General features: G+C 40.9%; 1 long non-coding RNA gene across 1 annotated transcript; it reads left to right on the plus strand.

The window, feature by feature from the left end:
• The first annotated feature begins 2,533 nt into the window (after nucleotides 1-2,533).
• LOC127537769 (uncharacterized) lies at nucleotides 2,534-6,035 on the plus strand. The gene is made up of 3 exons (XR_007947590.1): nucleotides 2,534-2,668; nucleotides 3,711-3,811; nucleotides 5,529-6,035. It is a non-coding gene; the product is annotated as an uncharacterized LOC127537769 (long non-coding RNA).
• The last annotated feature ends 9,408 nt before the right edge of the window (nucleotides 6,036-15,443 follow it).

Below are 15,443 nucleotides of genomic sequence, written 5' to 3' on the forward strand. Positions count from 1 at the left end.
TTGACTTAATGTCTGAAATCATGACATCCAACTGTTCATCTGTCATTTGGCTGTAAAGGGAGGTCACTGACATGCTGTTTTCTGACAGTCTTCTGTGGATCGTATGTCTTGACACCCCCAACAAGCTTGCAATAGTTGTGACAGATAACGGGATTTCCAGAAGATACTGCAGGTACTCTGGGTTCAAATCAATCTTGGGACGTCCTCCTTGGCTTGCACCTATTTGGACTGCAAGATTTGCTTGCAGATTTTGGGTATTCTCCTTTTCATCCCTGATCAACCTACACAGTTCAGAGAGTGTGTCCATGATGCACAACGGGATGTCTATGCTGCTTGAAATAGCACTACAAAAAACCAGATCTTGAGTGCACACAAATTCCATGCGGTCCAAATCCAGTGGTCTGTGATCTAAAATATAAACTAGCCGAGAATGGAGCCTCTCAAGAATGTGGCAGCGAAGCAGAACCTGCCATAGAAAAAATTACATGGCATTAGGTCAGGATGTCTTTCACAGTAAATCTTTCCAAAAACTATTATGATGGTTCCCAAATGTAATGAGCCATGGTACATTTAATATATAAGAGCCCACTCAGGTCACTTAATTAAAATTATTTTAATGTCCGACTAAATGTACAAGTAAACAAAACAGGTGGATCAGTGCAGTAACTTTATTTGAAACTACAGTTTGACATACACACACACACACACACAACCTGACCCTACAGAAACAAGACACACATGATTTATCCCACATAACAAATACAACAAATGCAAATACAGATAGTCTCTGGACAGTAGGTAATTACTGTAGCCCTACGCAATGTTAAAAAACGGGTCTTCAGGTAAAGTTATCCCGTGTTATTACAACCAGCTCACTGGTGTTTCCTTGCTATTACTTTGCTGCAGCTACAACGCCCTCCATAATTACTGGCACCCCTGGTTAAGATGTGTTGAAAGCCTTAAAATAAATTCAATTTTTATTGCAGAAGCATACTCTCACACTGTAAATTGGACTGCTAACATGTGGCCTCCAGCTAAATACACTTGTGACTCCTAGCTTGCCGTCTAAGCAGCAGCAACTACGTTTTCAGCTAAGCTAATCGGTGAGATTAGCTTGCGAGTGTCACTTCACGAAAGAGTTTGCTCAGCGACCTATAAACTCAACAGATGTAAGTTGTTCACATGTACCTGTAATATTATATTTTTAGAAGGCTCAGCAATAGCCTGCCTAAATATACAAACTGCAAAAAAACATAAACATGTACTCACTGTCTGCGATCGGGGCTCCATCTTGTCCACACCCTGGCCCACAATGTCACGAACGCTCAAAGACTCTGGGGCATAGCGCCGCCTGATGGCTTTCAGACGGCGGGAACTGCCGAGTTGGAGGAGCCTGTGAGCCTGAGGTCAGGGAGCTAAAACCCAGACGTTTTTCAGATACGAATCTCACTCACGGCAGAAGTGTAGCAAAAGTCACGTGAAAATAAAACAGCCAATTGTGAAACCGAACGACTCGTAACTGGTGAGTTGTCTGCATTTTCTGCCGATGTGTAGTGGGATACGTAAATTCTGGTGAGTTGTCTGTATTTTCTGCTGATGTGTAATGGGATATGTAAATTCTGGTGAGTTGTCTGTATTTTCTGCTGATGTGTAGTGGGATACGTACATTTTTCAACTCTCAGTTCACATAGACAAATTCTTTTACACATTGACAAATCTCACTTCGGACACATGGATTGAAATCCAGACAGACAACTCTCGATTCACATTGACAAATAGTTTTGCTACAATAATACCCCCATATTAGAACCGCTGGATGTTTCCAGGTAAGTAAATACAGATTTTAAAAAAATAACTAAAATAAAGAATAAATCAAATGAGAAAAAAATTAAATGATATGTTTAGAAAAAAATGAGGTACCCCAACCTCACAGGTTCGACCTATTACAGCGTTTCGTTTCCCGTTGCACCCGCCACCTACTCCTCCTCTGCTGCCGGGAGTTGGCCAGTCTTCCTCCACTTCATGCCACGGCCGTTGGTCATTAAGTGTCACTTACTTCATGATCGAATCGAGACACAGTAGGAAGTAGAAGCGTAGAGACAGTAGGAATAACTAGTAGAAGTGTAGAGATAGTAGGAAAGTCGGAAGTAGTAGAAGTGTAGAAATATCATGAAGCGTCACTTGTTTCATGCCACGTCCGTTGACATGAAGTGTCCCACTGGCACTTTATTTCAGTGATAATCGTGCTGATGCGGTGGGGAACTGACACTGCAGTAGGTCAAACCTGCTTACAATTTTAGAAAAGGCATTCCAGCTATATATATAGTCAACTGACCGGATGTTCGTCTCACTCATGGTGTTCACCAACTTTTTGGAGGCATTTCCATGTGTGACACAATCTCCCAGGAAAACCTGACCGCCCCACGGTGGCTTGACATTTTTTATTTGCTTTAGTTTTCGTGTGAGCAGCTGGATTCATTTAGTCTGAGGCTGACGCTTGGAATTGTGGGTAATGGTTTGTTGTTACGTTTTGATCCGAGTCTCCAGGTGGATGGAACGTTAGCATAGACCACGGTCTATGGTCAGGCCATAGATATGTATGGAAGACAGCCAGCTTGTCTGGTAGCATCTCTGGCTGCTGTTGACCTTGTTTTTGGAGTAAGACACGGTAAGAAGATAAATACTTCTAACCAACTTTCAGTAGTTGGTCCAGACGCGTTAGCTAGCTAAGCGGCTAAGTTAGCTAGCGGGCTAATTAGCACAGGTGGCTAACTTACCGCTGAACACCTGTGTTAGTTGCTGCCTCAGCTGTCCGTCATTGTTAAAATGAACTTCTCAACCTGTATTTCTCTGCTGTGTATTTTAGCTTTTAAAAAAGTTATTGTGCTTTAACCCGTTCAGCTGCACTAAAGTTCTGCCCCTTTACAACCCACCCGGCCAGCAGGTGGGTGCTGGCGGGTTCTGCCCTAGGTTTTTTTTCCCCCTGTTAAAAGGGTGTTTTCCTTGCAACTGTCGCCTTGCGGCTTGCTCTGGGGGTCAGGCATATGGATTCTGGAAAGCATCTTGAGACAATTTGACTGTAATTGGTTCTATATAAATTAAATTGAATTGAATTGAAGTTTAACATTCAGCTGGTTTGAATTAAACCACGCTTAACTAAACATTGCGCAACATTACCTCTCTGAATCTCCATAATTTCATTAAATTCCTTCTCTCTTCCACTGTTCAAGTTCAATCCAGTATATAAAGTGACATTAATAGTGAATAAACTAAGAGCCAGCCATTGTATTTTATAATTATTGCATGTAGGTTTTAGTAAAACATGAGTTGAAGCATCCTACTTGTGGATCTCGAACTGCACAAGCCGTTCATATTCAGGCACTTGACGAGTTAAACTTCCCTTTTTATGCGAGGTTGAAGCAAATAGTCTGAGTTAACAAAGAAAATAGTTTATAATTTGCGATACCTGTTATCTCTGACTGAGGCTTTAGTTTTTGTTGAGCCGATTCAGACGTCGAAACTTTGTTCAGGAAGATTTCTCAGTAGCTCAGAGGACAGGCTGCTTTTGACACAACCTTGTAAGAGAATGTCTGTCAGTGCTTTCAGCAGAATTTAGAAACACAGCAGTTCCTAAACAGATATTTTAAGGCTGTGAGGTTGAACATTTGAGAGTCTATCAGTGTGTTTGTTTGTGGTCTTTCTGTTTCTAGGTGGAAGCTGAATTAGTGAGGATGACTCCTGCTCCTGTCATCTCTAAGCTCCTCACACATCTTTACCTGCACGTGAGGAAAATCCCTCCTGTAGAATGCAGGTATGTTTGTCATTATTATAAAAAGATGTTGACTGGTGACCTGTCAGAAACCCATCATACAGAGTCAGCCAAAAATAATGTTAACACACTTTCAGGAAAAGAAAAAAATTGCATAAATATTTTAACACCAAATTTATTTAGACGTCATGAGATAAATAAAAGTTATCTTCGGCCTCTACAATTACCAGAGGTGCTCAAATGGAGGCCACTGGCTTCCAGACATTTCTGTTGTGTTGTAGACGTCACCCGCTGATGCTCCATTCATGAAGGTAATGCCATCTGTTGGGAAAACATGGTACAACAGGACACAGAGTTATGGTGATGTGATGAAAGTACTGATACAAATGAAATATTTATTTAAAAAAAATCTTTTCCTGGTGTGTGTATGCATCATTTTGGCTGACTGAAATTAATGAGAACAAAACTGTCATTTAATTATTGCTCTGAAAGCTTCTTTAGTGAAAACTGGCTGGTGTTCTGCTTTGAAACAAACTGCTGTTGAGGTCTGTGTTTTGAGGTTTAACCCCACAGTTTCTGAATGAACTGATAGTTGTTTTTTTCCCCTGATCAGTGTGGATGTTATAATTGATGGTAACATTTACCGATCATATAATCTGCATGGCAATATAACAGTATAACATTATGACCGCCTGTCTAATACTGTGTTGGTCCCTTTATGCTGCTAAAACTCCTCTGACCCAGTGGTTCATCAGGACCTCTGAGGATGTCCTGTGGGTTGCAGGGTGGGTCCTACCTAGACCAGGCTGATCCTGGACCATCCCACAGATGCTCAATCAGATCTGCATGTGGGGAGTGTGGAACCCAGGTGAACAGCTGAGCTCTGTCGTGTTCCTCGGACCACTCCTGAGCAGTTTTAGTTTGTCCTGCTGAGGGTGGCAGCTGGCATCAAGGACTCCTGTTGCCATGGAGACTGGGGGGTTGTTTGTCCCACAGTGTTCCGGTGGTGGTACGTGTCAAACATCCACATGAACGTCAAGGTTTCCCAGCAGAACGTTGCATTAGAACAAGATGATGGATGTTGTTGTCTTCAGCTGTCAGTGGTCAGAATGTTGTGGCTGATCGGTGGATCTGTCTGCCTTTACTCTGACATCCAGAGTTACACAAAAGTGTAGTATGTGTGCAATGCAGCAGAGATTTACTTTATTGTATGCAGGTTTCGTGGTCCCATCAGAGAAAATCACATCCATATTCCGATTTTTTTTTTTTTATTAATTCCAGGTCTGGTTCAGTAAAGATTCTAATAATGACTACATCAGATAATTCTTTGTCGCAGCTGGAATTTTGCAGACTGAGAGATGGTTGAGAAGGTTTGCAGTTTTTTAGCAAAATATGTTAGAATAGAAGATCTTGATTGTTATTGTACATGAAATTATCTGCGAACCAGCAAAGTGCATCAGTCTGAGGTATCTAAAAATAAATAAGTCAAGAAAAATGCTTCTAAAGCCAATAACAAGCAGAATATTTTGAGGGAATATTCTAAACAGGAAAGAAAAGCTCCATTCTCACTCCTCTCAGGATGAACTGTCATTAAAATTGGCTTTAAATTTCACTTCAACACGAGATCAAAACATTTACTTTCATTACTGATGTTGTCCAGTTTTTAAAAAGTTCGTGCTACTTTTATAAAATGATGAAAGTGAATAAATTGTATTTCCGTGATCTGTGTTTGATTTCTGTCGTTTCTCCTGTCGTCCAGATGTTCAGAGGGAGATGATGCCACATCTGGTCCAGCCGATGGAAGGTCTTGAAGTTCTCTGTGGATGGTCCTCTCACTGGATTTAAGGTTCAGATGCTCAGGAACAAACTGAGCCGATTATTAAATGTTGCTACGAAGGTATCGCTGTTTTTCTTTGTGAATGCAAAGTGCTCCAACTGAAACTTGAATTAGAACTTAGAAGTAAATCCTTCCATCTGAAAGGATCTAGTTGCATTAATAACCTCAGAACGTTCTAATTTTTATTCCAGTCTTGGTTGGAAATAGAATCTCTGTATTGATTCAGGTAAAAACTGAACTTCACAGCATGTTGGAGCAAAACAAGCAGATGAAAAGTGTGATGGTGTTGGATTGTCAGACCGTAATGTTGCAGCTCAAAGCAGCTTTTCTATCTCACTTCATTCTGACATTCAGCTCTGAATCAACAGCAGATCCAGATGATGGTGATCCATGCTGTGGAAGTGTCACGTCTCCTCATTTAAATACACTGTTTATTCACCAACACTTTAATAAAAGTCCCATTTAGTTTTTATGAGGAATGTGATGTTTTAATTTCTCTGTGAATAACTGCAGTCTGGTGGAACAGCTGGAGTTGTAACATCTGTCCTGATACTGATCATGAAGTACTGATCAGAATACTTGTGGTTAGCCGTCATCCCTGAAGTTTTACATTAAAAAAAAAATCTTTGCTTGTGTTGTGAACTTTGGTAAGAAGCTGAAACTTTAGCGTTGCCATGGATACATGTGTGTTAAATTCAGTCCATGTTTCATTTTGGGGTGCAGTCCAGCAGATGAGTTTGTTTTTACTGACAGCTACCATTCAGTCTGAGATATTAAGAATAAATAAATGTGGAAATGAACAGATTTTACTTTTATTTATTCCTACAGCTGTTGCAGTCAAAGTTGCAGAATGTGGAGGAATTTAGTCTCACAATCAATATTATGTGAAAGTCGGGTTATTGTTGTTTATCAGCACAATACAAAAAGATTCATGTCAGAAATATTCCAGTTAAGAATATCATGATTTATGTAAATTTACCTCAATAATGTGAATGCTCAGGTTAAGATTGTGCAGTGATATTTATTATGTAAGTTTAGCTGATTAACGTTCATGACTCTGGATTAAATATTATTTAAATTTACATTATATTTAGGGTCAGACCCTATTGAGATGAAGAAATCAAATATTCTATAAAATGTAAATACACTGAACTAATTTGGATATACAAGGCGACACAAAAAAACGGGAACTTTTTAACAATACAATAAAACCAAGAGTGATGGAAGAAAAATATTTTATTCATAGTAACTGAAACCTTAAAACATGCCATTTAACCCTTTAAGCTTCAGTCATTTCCAGCCGTTTTCAGTACAAAAATCGCTAATATTCTATTTTTGAATAAAAAAAATTACGAAAAATACGGGGAATATTGGACGTGCATCGGGAGGTGCATTTCCTTGAAAACGACCGATTCGGGGATTTTATACGACTTCAGGACATGTTTTGGACAAAATAGTTTACTGGCTTGTGTCATCTGGATGTAAAAGGTTGGATTATGGCCGTTTTTTGTGGAATCTTTTTTTTGTGTGTAATAATAAACCCGGAAATGTGAGTCGCGCTGTGTGCGTTGAAGCCGTGTATAGAGAACGGATGGCTGAATATTTGTTTTTGTCGGACAAATGTGTTTTTCTCACCCGCTGTGGTAATCGCATCTGAAAGTGGTTTATACCGGCGGATTCATGAGAATCTAAGCTTTCCATCGGTGTATAGTGTTTGTATAATCGCGTTTGCACCCGTCGGACATTCTTGAAATTCCTATGCAAATTAGTAGGTTTACCGCCGGCGGTACACTGAAGCTTAAAGAAACAATGATGAAAATTTCATTTTTTTTTTCAAAATTACTTCCTGTAGATGGCGTCCTCCTGTACAGGACAAAAGATGAGTTTGTTGGTTTACATGAGCATAAAACTCCCATGACTTTTTTCAATAAGAGAACGTGAGGAGGCTCATAGAGTGACGGATATATACAACTGGTAACACAACTGTAGTCAGTGTGTAGAATCCGTGTACTGATCTGGTAAATGAATTTTCGGGTCTGAAACGGGTATTGAAAAACAAAAATCACATTTAGGTTTTCTAAACATTCCATGAATGTGAACCAGCGTCTCCACTGACAGTTGTATTAACTAAATGTACCACATTACACTAAGGAGGAATTTGACATGGTGCTTTGCTGCAAAACTGTGAGACGTGCCATCGAAATGGTGTCATTAACGACAAGTCAGTTGAGCAAAGCTGAGCCTCGCAGGAGGTCACAGACTACCGTTGTCATCTAAAATTGGACGCGACAGGATTCGATTCAACGACCTTCGAGTCTTAAGCGCGCAGTTTTAACCACTCGGCCACCGACAAGAAAAAGCCGTGAGTTGACACAAAGGGAGTACGTGAGCCATTACGTCACAGTCTGTCATTTGACTTCATGTTTCACTATGTTTCGAGCTGGATTTGTTCCACAGATTTACTTTTGTTCCAGTGAAAATTATCCATCAGCAGATAATTTGCACTGTAACAAAGGTAAATCTGCACCCAGTCAAAGACAAACATGAGTGGAGCTGTTGATGGCAGGACGTGGGACTGTGGAAGACACTGGTCTTCAGGTGGAGCTGAAGTGTCAGTGTGTGATCTACCGTCGCCTACAGAATCAGCAAAATTCGTGTGCTTCCAAAAGCGTGGTTAGTTTACGTGACTGATGTGTGATGAGATCCATAAAACTGCAGAAATAGAAAAAGCTCTCAAGCTGCAATCGTGATTGAAGCATTTTCAAAAAGTGATTGAGCTCCATTTCAGAAACAGTCAGAACCGCTGGATGTTTCCAGGTAAGTAAATACAGATTTTAAAAAAATAACTAAAATAAAGAATAAATCAAATGAGAAAAAAATTAAATGATATGTTTAGAAAAAAATGAGGTACCCCAACCTCACAGGTTCGACCTATTACAGCGTTTCGTTTCCCGTTGCACCCGCCACCTACTCCTCCTCTGCTGCCGGGAGTTGGCCAGTCTTCCTCCACTTCATGCCACGGCCGTTGGTCATTAAGTGTCACTTACTTCATGATCGAATCGAGACACAGTAGGAAGTAGAAGCGTAGAGACAGTAGGAATAACTAGTAGAAGTGTAGAGATAGTAGGAAAGTCGGAAGTAGAAGTGTAGAAATATCATGAAGCGTCACTTGTTTCATGCCACGTCCGTTGACATGAAGTGTCCCACTGGCACTTTATTTCAGTGATAATCGTGCTGATGCGGTGGGGAACTGACACTGCAGTAGGTCAAACCTGCTTACAATTTTAGAAAAGGCATTCCAGCTATATATATAGTCAACTGACCGGATGTTCGTCTCACTCATGGTGTTCACCAACTTTTTGGAGGCATTTCCATGTGTGACACAATCTCCCAGGAAAACCTGACCGCCCCACGGTGGCTTGACATTTTTTATTTGCTTTAGTTTTCGTGTGAGCAGCTGGATTCATTTAGTCTGAGGCTGACGCTTGGAATTGTGGGTAATGGTTTGTTGTTACGTTTTGATCCGAGTCTCCAGGTGGATGGAACGTTAGCATAGACCACGGTCTATGGTCAGGCCATAGATATGTATGGAAGACAGCCAGCTTGTCTGGTAGCATCTCTGGCTGCTGTTGACCTTGTTTTTGGAGTAAGACACGGTAAGAAGATAAATACTTCTAACCAACTTTCAGTAGTTGGTCCAGACGCGTTAGCTAGCTAAGCGGCTAAGTTAGCTAGCGGGCTAATTAGCACAGGTGGCTAACTTACCGCTGAACACCTGTGTTAGTTGCTGCCTCAGCTGTCCGTCATTGTTAAAATGAACTTCTCAACCTGTATTTCTCTGCTGTGTATTTTAGCTTTTAAAAAAGTTATTGTGCTTTAACCCGTTCAGCTGCACTAAAGTTCTGCCCCTTTACAACCCACCCGGCCAGCAGGTGGGTGCTGGCGGGTTCTGCCCAAGGTTTTTTTTTCCCTGTTAACCCTCCTGTCGTGTTCACCTCCTGCCCCTTACTTTAGTGTTCCCGGTCAAAATTGACCGGTCTGTTTTAACAGCTTTTAAAATAGCACAAAAATCATTTTTCACCAGCAAACATTTATTCAACATTCTTTAACTGTGAACAAGTGACATTTAATATGAATTTATGGAAATAGACATAAAACAACTGCATTAAAAATTACAATTATGAACGTGTACTGTAAAAAAAATTTAAAATCAAAGATGAAACTCAACATGAAGGTGTGTGTGTGTGTGTGTGTGTGTGTGTGTGTGTGTGTGTATATACATGAATTCATGCACATGAGCGGCATGTGACACTCAGGTTAGAGTGGGCCTTGTAAATGTAGGCATCACATTTGCAGCATCTCAGGCTTGTTTATAATTCCCTCAATGGACTCTGGTAAAAAGAGTTAGAAGCTGGACTTGATGTCATCCACACGAGATGTTGCATAGCGAGTTGGCCCTGGCGTCATCTTTATGATATTTTCCACTCTTGCTCTACTTCCTCTGTCCTGGTGGACTGAAGACCAGAGCAAGTGTCCACTCTTGAACCGGAAAGTCTCCTCAGGTGTCTGATCTTCAGATGCCTCTCCCTCTCCATCGGTTGACTGGTCTGTCTCCTCAAAGTCTGGATCAAAATACATGTTGTCTTCCTCTTCTGAGACATCCTCCTCTATCTCTGGCTCAATTTCAGTGCCCTCTTCATCCTGTCCAAAAATCTGGACCAGAACCTCTTCTACAGAGAACCTCTTGGTCAGTCGCCTATTCATTGTTCTCAGAGTAAAAGGAGTGCAAGGAAGACATCAAGCTATATATATGGGATCTGTGTGAAGATGATACATTGATGCCAATGTTTTGACACACTGATTGATACATTGATTAGTCTGGAAGGTGTGGTTCACGTGGGGGTTAGGCACAAAGGCGCGGGAAAGAGATAGGTTCACATAACAGACCTGTCTAGTCTGTGCGAAGATTTGATTCATTGCTTCGGTTCACGTGGGAGGAACGGCACATAAGCACGGGAAAGAGATGTGTACCCACAAAAGACATTGTTTGGTCTGAAGAGTGAGTGAGTGAGTTGTTTATGGAAATATTTTCTGTCTGATGGATGAATATATTCTGGTTACCCATTCATTTCTTATGGCGGTCACTTTTGACCGGGAACACAACAGGTGTAACAAGGTTGATTAAAACACTCAAAATTCAATGAAAGTGGTGAAAATCTTTTTTATGTGTTTAATTGCATAGTATGAAGGATATCATGAGGCCTTGAGGCAATCAGATGTAAAACACAATTTTTATGAAGGTTTTAAGTTGTAAATCGGTCTGATTTGACCCGAACACGACAGGAGGGTTAAAAGGGTGTTTTCCTTGCAACTGTCGCCTTGCGGCTTGCTCTGGGGGTCAGGCATATGGATTCTGGAAAGCATCTTGAGACAATTTGACTAATTGGTTCTATATAAATTAAATTGAATTGAATTGAAGTTTAACATTCAGCTGGTTTGAATTAAACCACGCTTAACTAAACATTGCGCAACATTACCTCTCTGAATCTCCATAATTTCATTAAATTCCTTCTCTCTTCCACTGTTCAAGTTCAATCCAGTATATAAAGTGACATTAATAGTGAATAAACTAAGAGCCAGCCATTGTATTTTATAATTATTGCATGTAGGTTTTAGTAAAACATGAGTTGAAGCATCCTACTTGTGGATCTCGAACTGCACAAAGCCGTTCATATTCAGGCACTTGACGAGTTAAACTTCCCTTTTATGCGAGGTTGAAGCAAATAGTCTGAGTTAACAAAGAAAATAGTTTATAATTTGCGATACCTGTTATCTCTGACTGAGGCTTTAGTTTTTGTTGAGCCAATTTACACGTCGAAACTTTGTTCAGGAAGATTTCGCAGTAGCTCAGAGGACAGGCTGCTTTTGACACAACCTTGTAAGAGAATGTGTGTCAGTGCTTTCAGCAGAATTTAGAAACACAACACTTCCTAAACAGATATTTTAAGGCTGTGAGGTTGAACATTTCAGAGTCTATCAGTGTGTTTGTTTGTGGTCTTTCTGTTTCTAGGTGGAAGCTGAATTAGTGAGGATGACTCCTGCTCCTGTCATCTCTAAGCTCCTCACACATCTTTACCTGCACGTGAGGAAAATCCCTCCTGTAGAATGCAGGTATGTTTGTCATTATTATAAAAAGATGTTGACTGGTGACCTGTCAGACACCCATCATACAGAGTCAGCCAAAAATAATGTTAACACACTTCAGGAAAAGAAAAAAATTGCATAAATATTTTAACACCAAATTTATTTAGACATCATGAGATAAATAAAAGTTATCTTCGGCCTCTACAATTACCAGAGGTGCTCAAATGGAGGCCACTGGCTTCCAGACATTTCTGTTGTGTTGTAGACGTCACCCGCTGATGCTCCATTCATGAAGGTAATGCCATCTGTTGGGAAAACATGGTACAACAGGACACAGAGTTATGGTGATGTGATGAAAGTACTGATACAAATGAAACATTTATTTAAAAAAAATCTTTTGCTGGTGTGTGTGTGTGGGCTGCATAGTGACGTAGTGGTTAGCACTTTTGCCTTGCAGCAAGAAGATCCCCAGTTCGATTCCCGGGGTGGGACTGGGATCTTTCTGCATTTAGTTTGCATGTTCTCCCTGTGCATGCATGGGTTTACTCCGGCTTCCTCCCACAGTCCAAAAATATGCTGAGGTTAATTGATAACTCTAAATTGCCCGTAGGTGTGAATGCGAGTGTGATTGTTCGTCTATATATGTAGCCCTGTGATAGACTGGCGACCTGTCCAGAGTGTCCCCTGCCTTCGCTCGAGTCATCTGGGATAGACTCCAGCTCCCCCCGTGACAGTAATGACAATTTAGGTGCATACAGTAGATGATGGATGTTTTTTGTTTTTTTGCTGGTCTGGCCCAAATGACTAATGGGAATATTTTTCCTCCGAGTCAACAATATGGTGATGTTTGCTATCTATTAAACCATTACAGTGTCTCTAACTCCAATATCTCTGCCCAGGTACTGAGGTGTGTTTGTATTTTAGACTTTTATGTAACTACCACACTCAACACCATCCCTGTAAATGAGGTGCTTGCCACAGCGGGTCTGAAACTCGGCCAATGTGGCCTCCACAATAAGAACGGACATAAGGAAGCCTGAGAAGCCTGTTGAGATCCAGCCCAGAGTCTTGCTGCAGTGCAGAGTGATGCTCAGAATACTGAGAGGTCTGAATCCGGAGCACACGGTGTTTTTGAGGCGAGCCGACATAAACGATGCAACCATTTGTCACAGTCACGCACACTACAGCGGAAAGATTTGGGTCCCGTTCTGTAGAGACATTCAATGTTTAATCCAATCCATTACACAACCACCTCCAGTTACACCCAACCACACCCAGCAGCAGTGTCCCATCATGCACTGCAATAAGCAAAAACAATTATTTCCTATTAGACTGAGGAAGACATGAATGGAAGGAAAACGGCTGCCTCCGTTATTAAAAAGTCATTCCGCAGAAGATAAATGAACAAGGGAAAACAATCAACTCTCATTGGATGTGATCAAGAAAAGGAGCCGTCACTCTTTCGCATCAAGCATTAAAATGGTCTCATTACATATTCTAAGCTTCAACAGTAACAGATGACAGAATCATCCTGTTTGTCAGAGTGACAAACAAGAACTCTATAAAATAACCATCTTCTATTAAACAGCATGTGTGCAGTAGATTTTTATTACATTTGACATGTAATCAGTATTGCACAGGGAGGTCCCTGTGCAATACTGATTACATGTCAAATAATTCAAACTTGTATCAAAGTAGTTGAACAGCAGGATATTTGCATTCAATTAAAATGAAAGATTACTTGTTTACTACCTTTACTAAAATTCAGGCCTCTACATAAGAACTCAGTGTAATTAAAAACAGCTTTCATGACTGAAAATAAAATATTCCGTTTTTTTCAGTACTTTGTACATCCACCTCTTTTTTTATAGTGCAGAATCCATCCTCCTCAACATGGCATATATTTCTGAAAAGATGTTCAGTCAATATTTTTTCAGCTGGAAGTGTTGTGTTTCTCTCCACTTCTATTTAAAATACCCCAAAGCTGTTCTACTTGATTCAGCTTGCATGCCCAGGAAATAGTTTTCACTTTATTCTTCTTTAGAGGTTCTTGATTTTGGCAGTGAGCTCTGAATTGTTATCTTTCTGCAATATTTATCTTTGGTCAACCTTTTGCAGATTGAGAGCCATTTTATCAACCAGTATTTTGGTTTATCCACAGACAGTCCATCCATAAATACCATCTCCTCAACACCTTTTGCACTCATGCAGCTCCATATTAGAACACTCCAACCTCCGAGCTTCACTGTCAGGATCATGCATTCACTGTGGCAGTCCTGAATAGATTCACAGCAAACATGCCAACCCTACCTACGCCAAATAAATTAATCCTGGTATCATCTGATTAAAGAATGTACCCCCCAAATCCATCAGGCTTCTTTTCATATTGTTTGGCAAATTTTACCTCTGCATGTCTGTACTTCAGACTGTGTGACAACATGAAGGCTGTTGTCGCTCGTCAGGATCCTGCAATGTTGCTGCATCTGGCACCACCAGCTGTCTGTTACAGAACCACTGGGAATCCGACTGCAGAGGGTGAAGGCTCTGGGTAAAGGTGTTGTGGTCATGAGGACATGACTGTGGTCACCTGCACAGGTATTTTATTTTTTTTTATGACATCCATACCCTATCCTACCGTTCACAAGTTTGGGGTAATCCAGACAATTTCATGCTTTCCATGAAAACTTACACTTTTATTCATGTGCTAACATAATTACAGGGTTTTCTAATCATCAATTAGCCTTTTAACACCATTAGCTAACACAATGTAGCATTAGAACACAGGAGTGATGGTTGCTGGAAATGTTTCTCTCTACCCCTATGGAGATATTCCATTAAAAATCAGCTGTTTACAGCTAGAATAGTCATTTACCACATGAACAATGTTTAGACTGTATTTCTTATTAATTTAACGTTACATTGGGAAAAAAATGCTTTTCTTTCAAAAATAAAGACATTTCTAAGTGACCAAATGTTTGAACGGTAGTGTAAGAGTCAGAGAAACTGGTTTCCTTTGATAGCTCCTGTGCCGGGAGCAGTGTGGAGCGTCTGTCTGTCTGAGGTAGATTGTGCAAGTAGTCTACTGTTTGGTGTCATTTTAGGAGGACAGGTACTACAGCTCTGATTCATGGTACTATGGCTTGTTCCATACCTCCTGTTGCATGTCCTGCTGTATCCTTTTCTATCTATGTGAAGTCATCCATCCATTCTCTATATACCGCTTTATCCTCACTAGGGTCGCGGGGGGGGGGTGCTGGAGCCTATCCCAGCTGACTCGGGCGGAGGCAGGGGACACCCAGGACAGGTCGCCAGTCTGTCGCAGGGCTACGTATATAGACGAACATTCACTTTCACATTCACACCTACGGGCAATTTAGAGTTATCAATTAACCTCAGCATATTTTTGGACTGTGGGAGGAAGCCGGAGTACACAGGGAGAACATGCAAACTCCATGCAGAAAGATCCCAGGCCCACCCTGGGATTTGAACCGGGGATCTTCTTGCTGCAAGGCAAAAGTGCTAAGCACTACTGCACCGTGCAGCCCTATGTGAAGTCAGACATGCAGAATTTTTGGTTGCTCTACCAATTGTTTTCCATGAGAAGCCATGATGCAGGCATGCAGATAGATACGGCCAATACATCCGAAACTTCGAGAGTTCTGGTATTCCTGGCTCATGTAAGGAACAATGTTC

Source organism: Acanthochromis polyacanthus, chromosome 16 (assembly GCF_021347895.1).
Source record: "Acanthochromis polyacanthus isolate Apoly-LR-REF ecotype Palm Island chromosome 16, KAUST_Apoly_ChrSc, whole genome shotgun sequence".
Taxonomy (NCBI): Eukaryota; Metazoa; Chordata; class Actinopteri; family Pomacentridae; genus Acanthochromis; species Acanthochromis polyacanthus.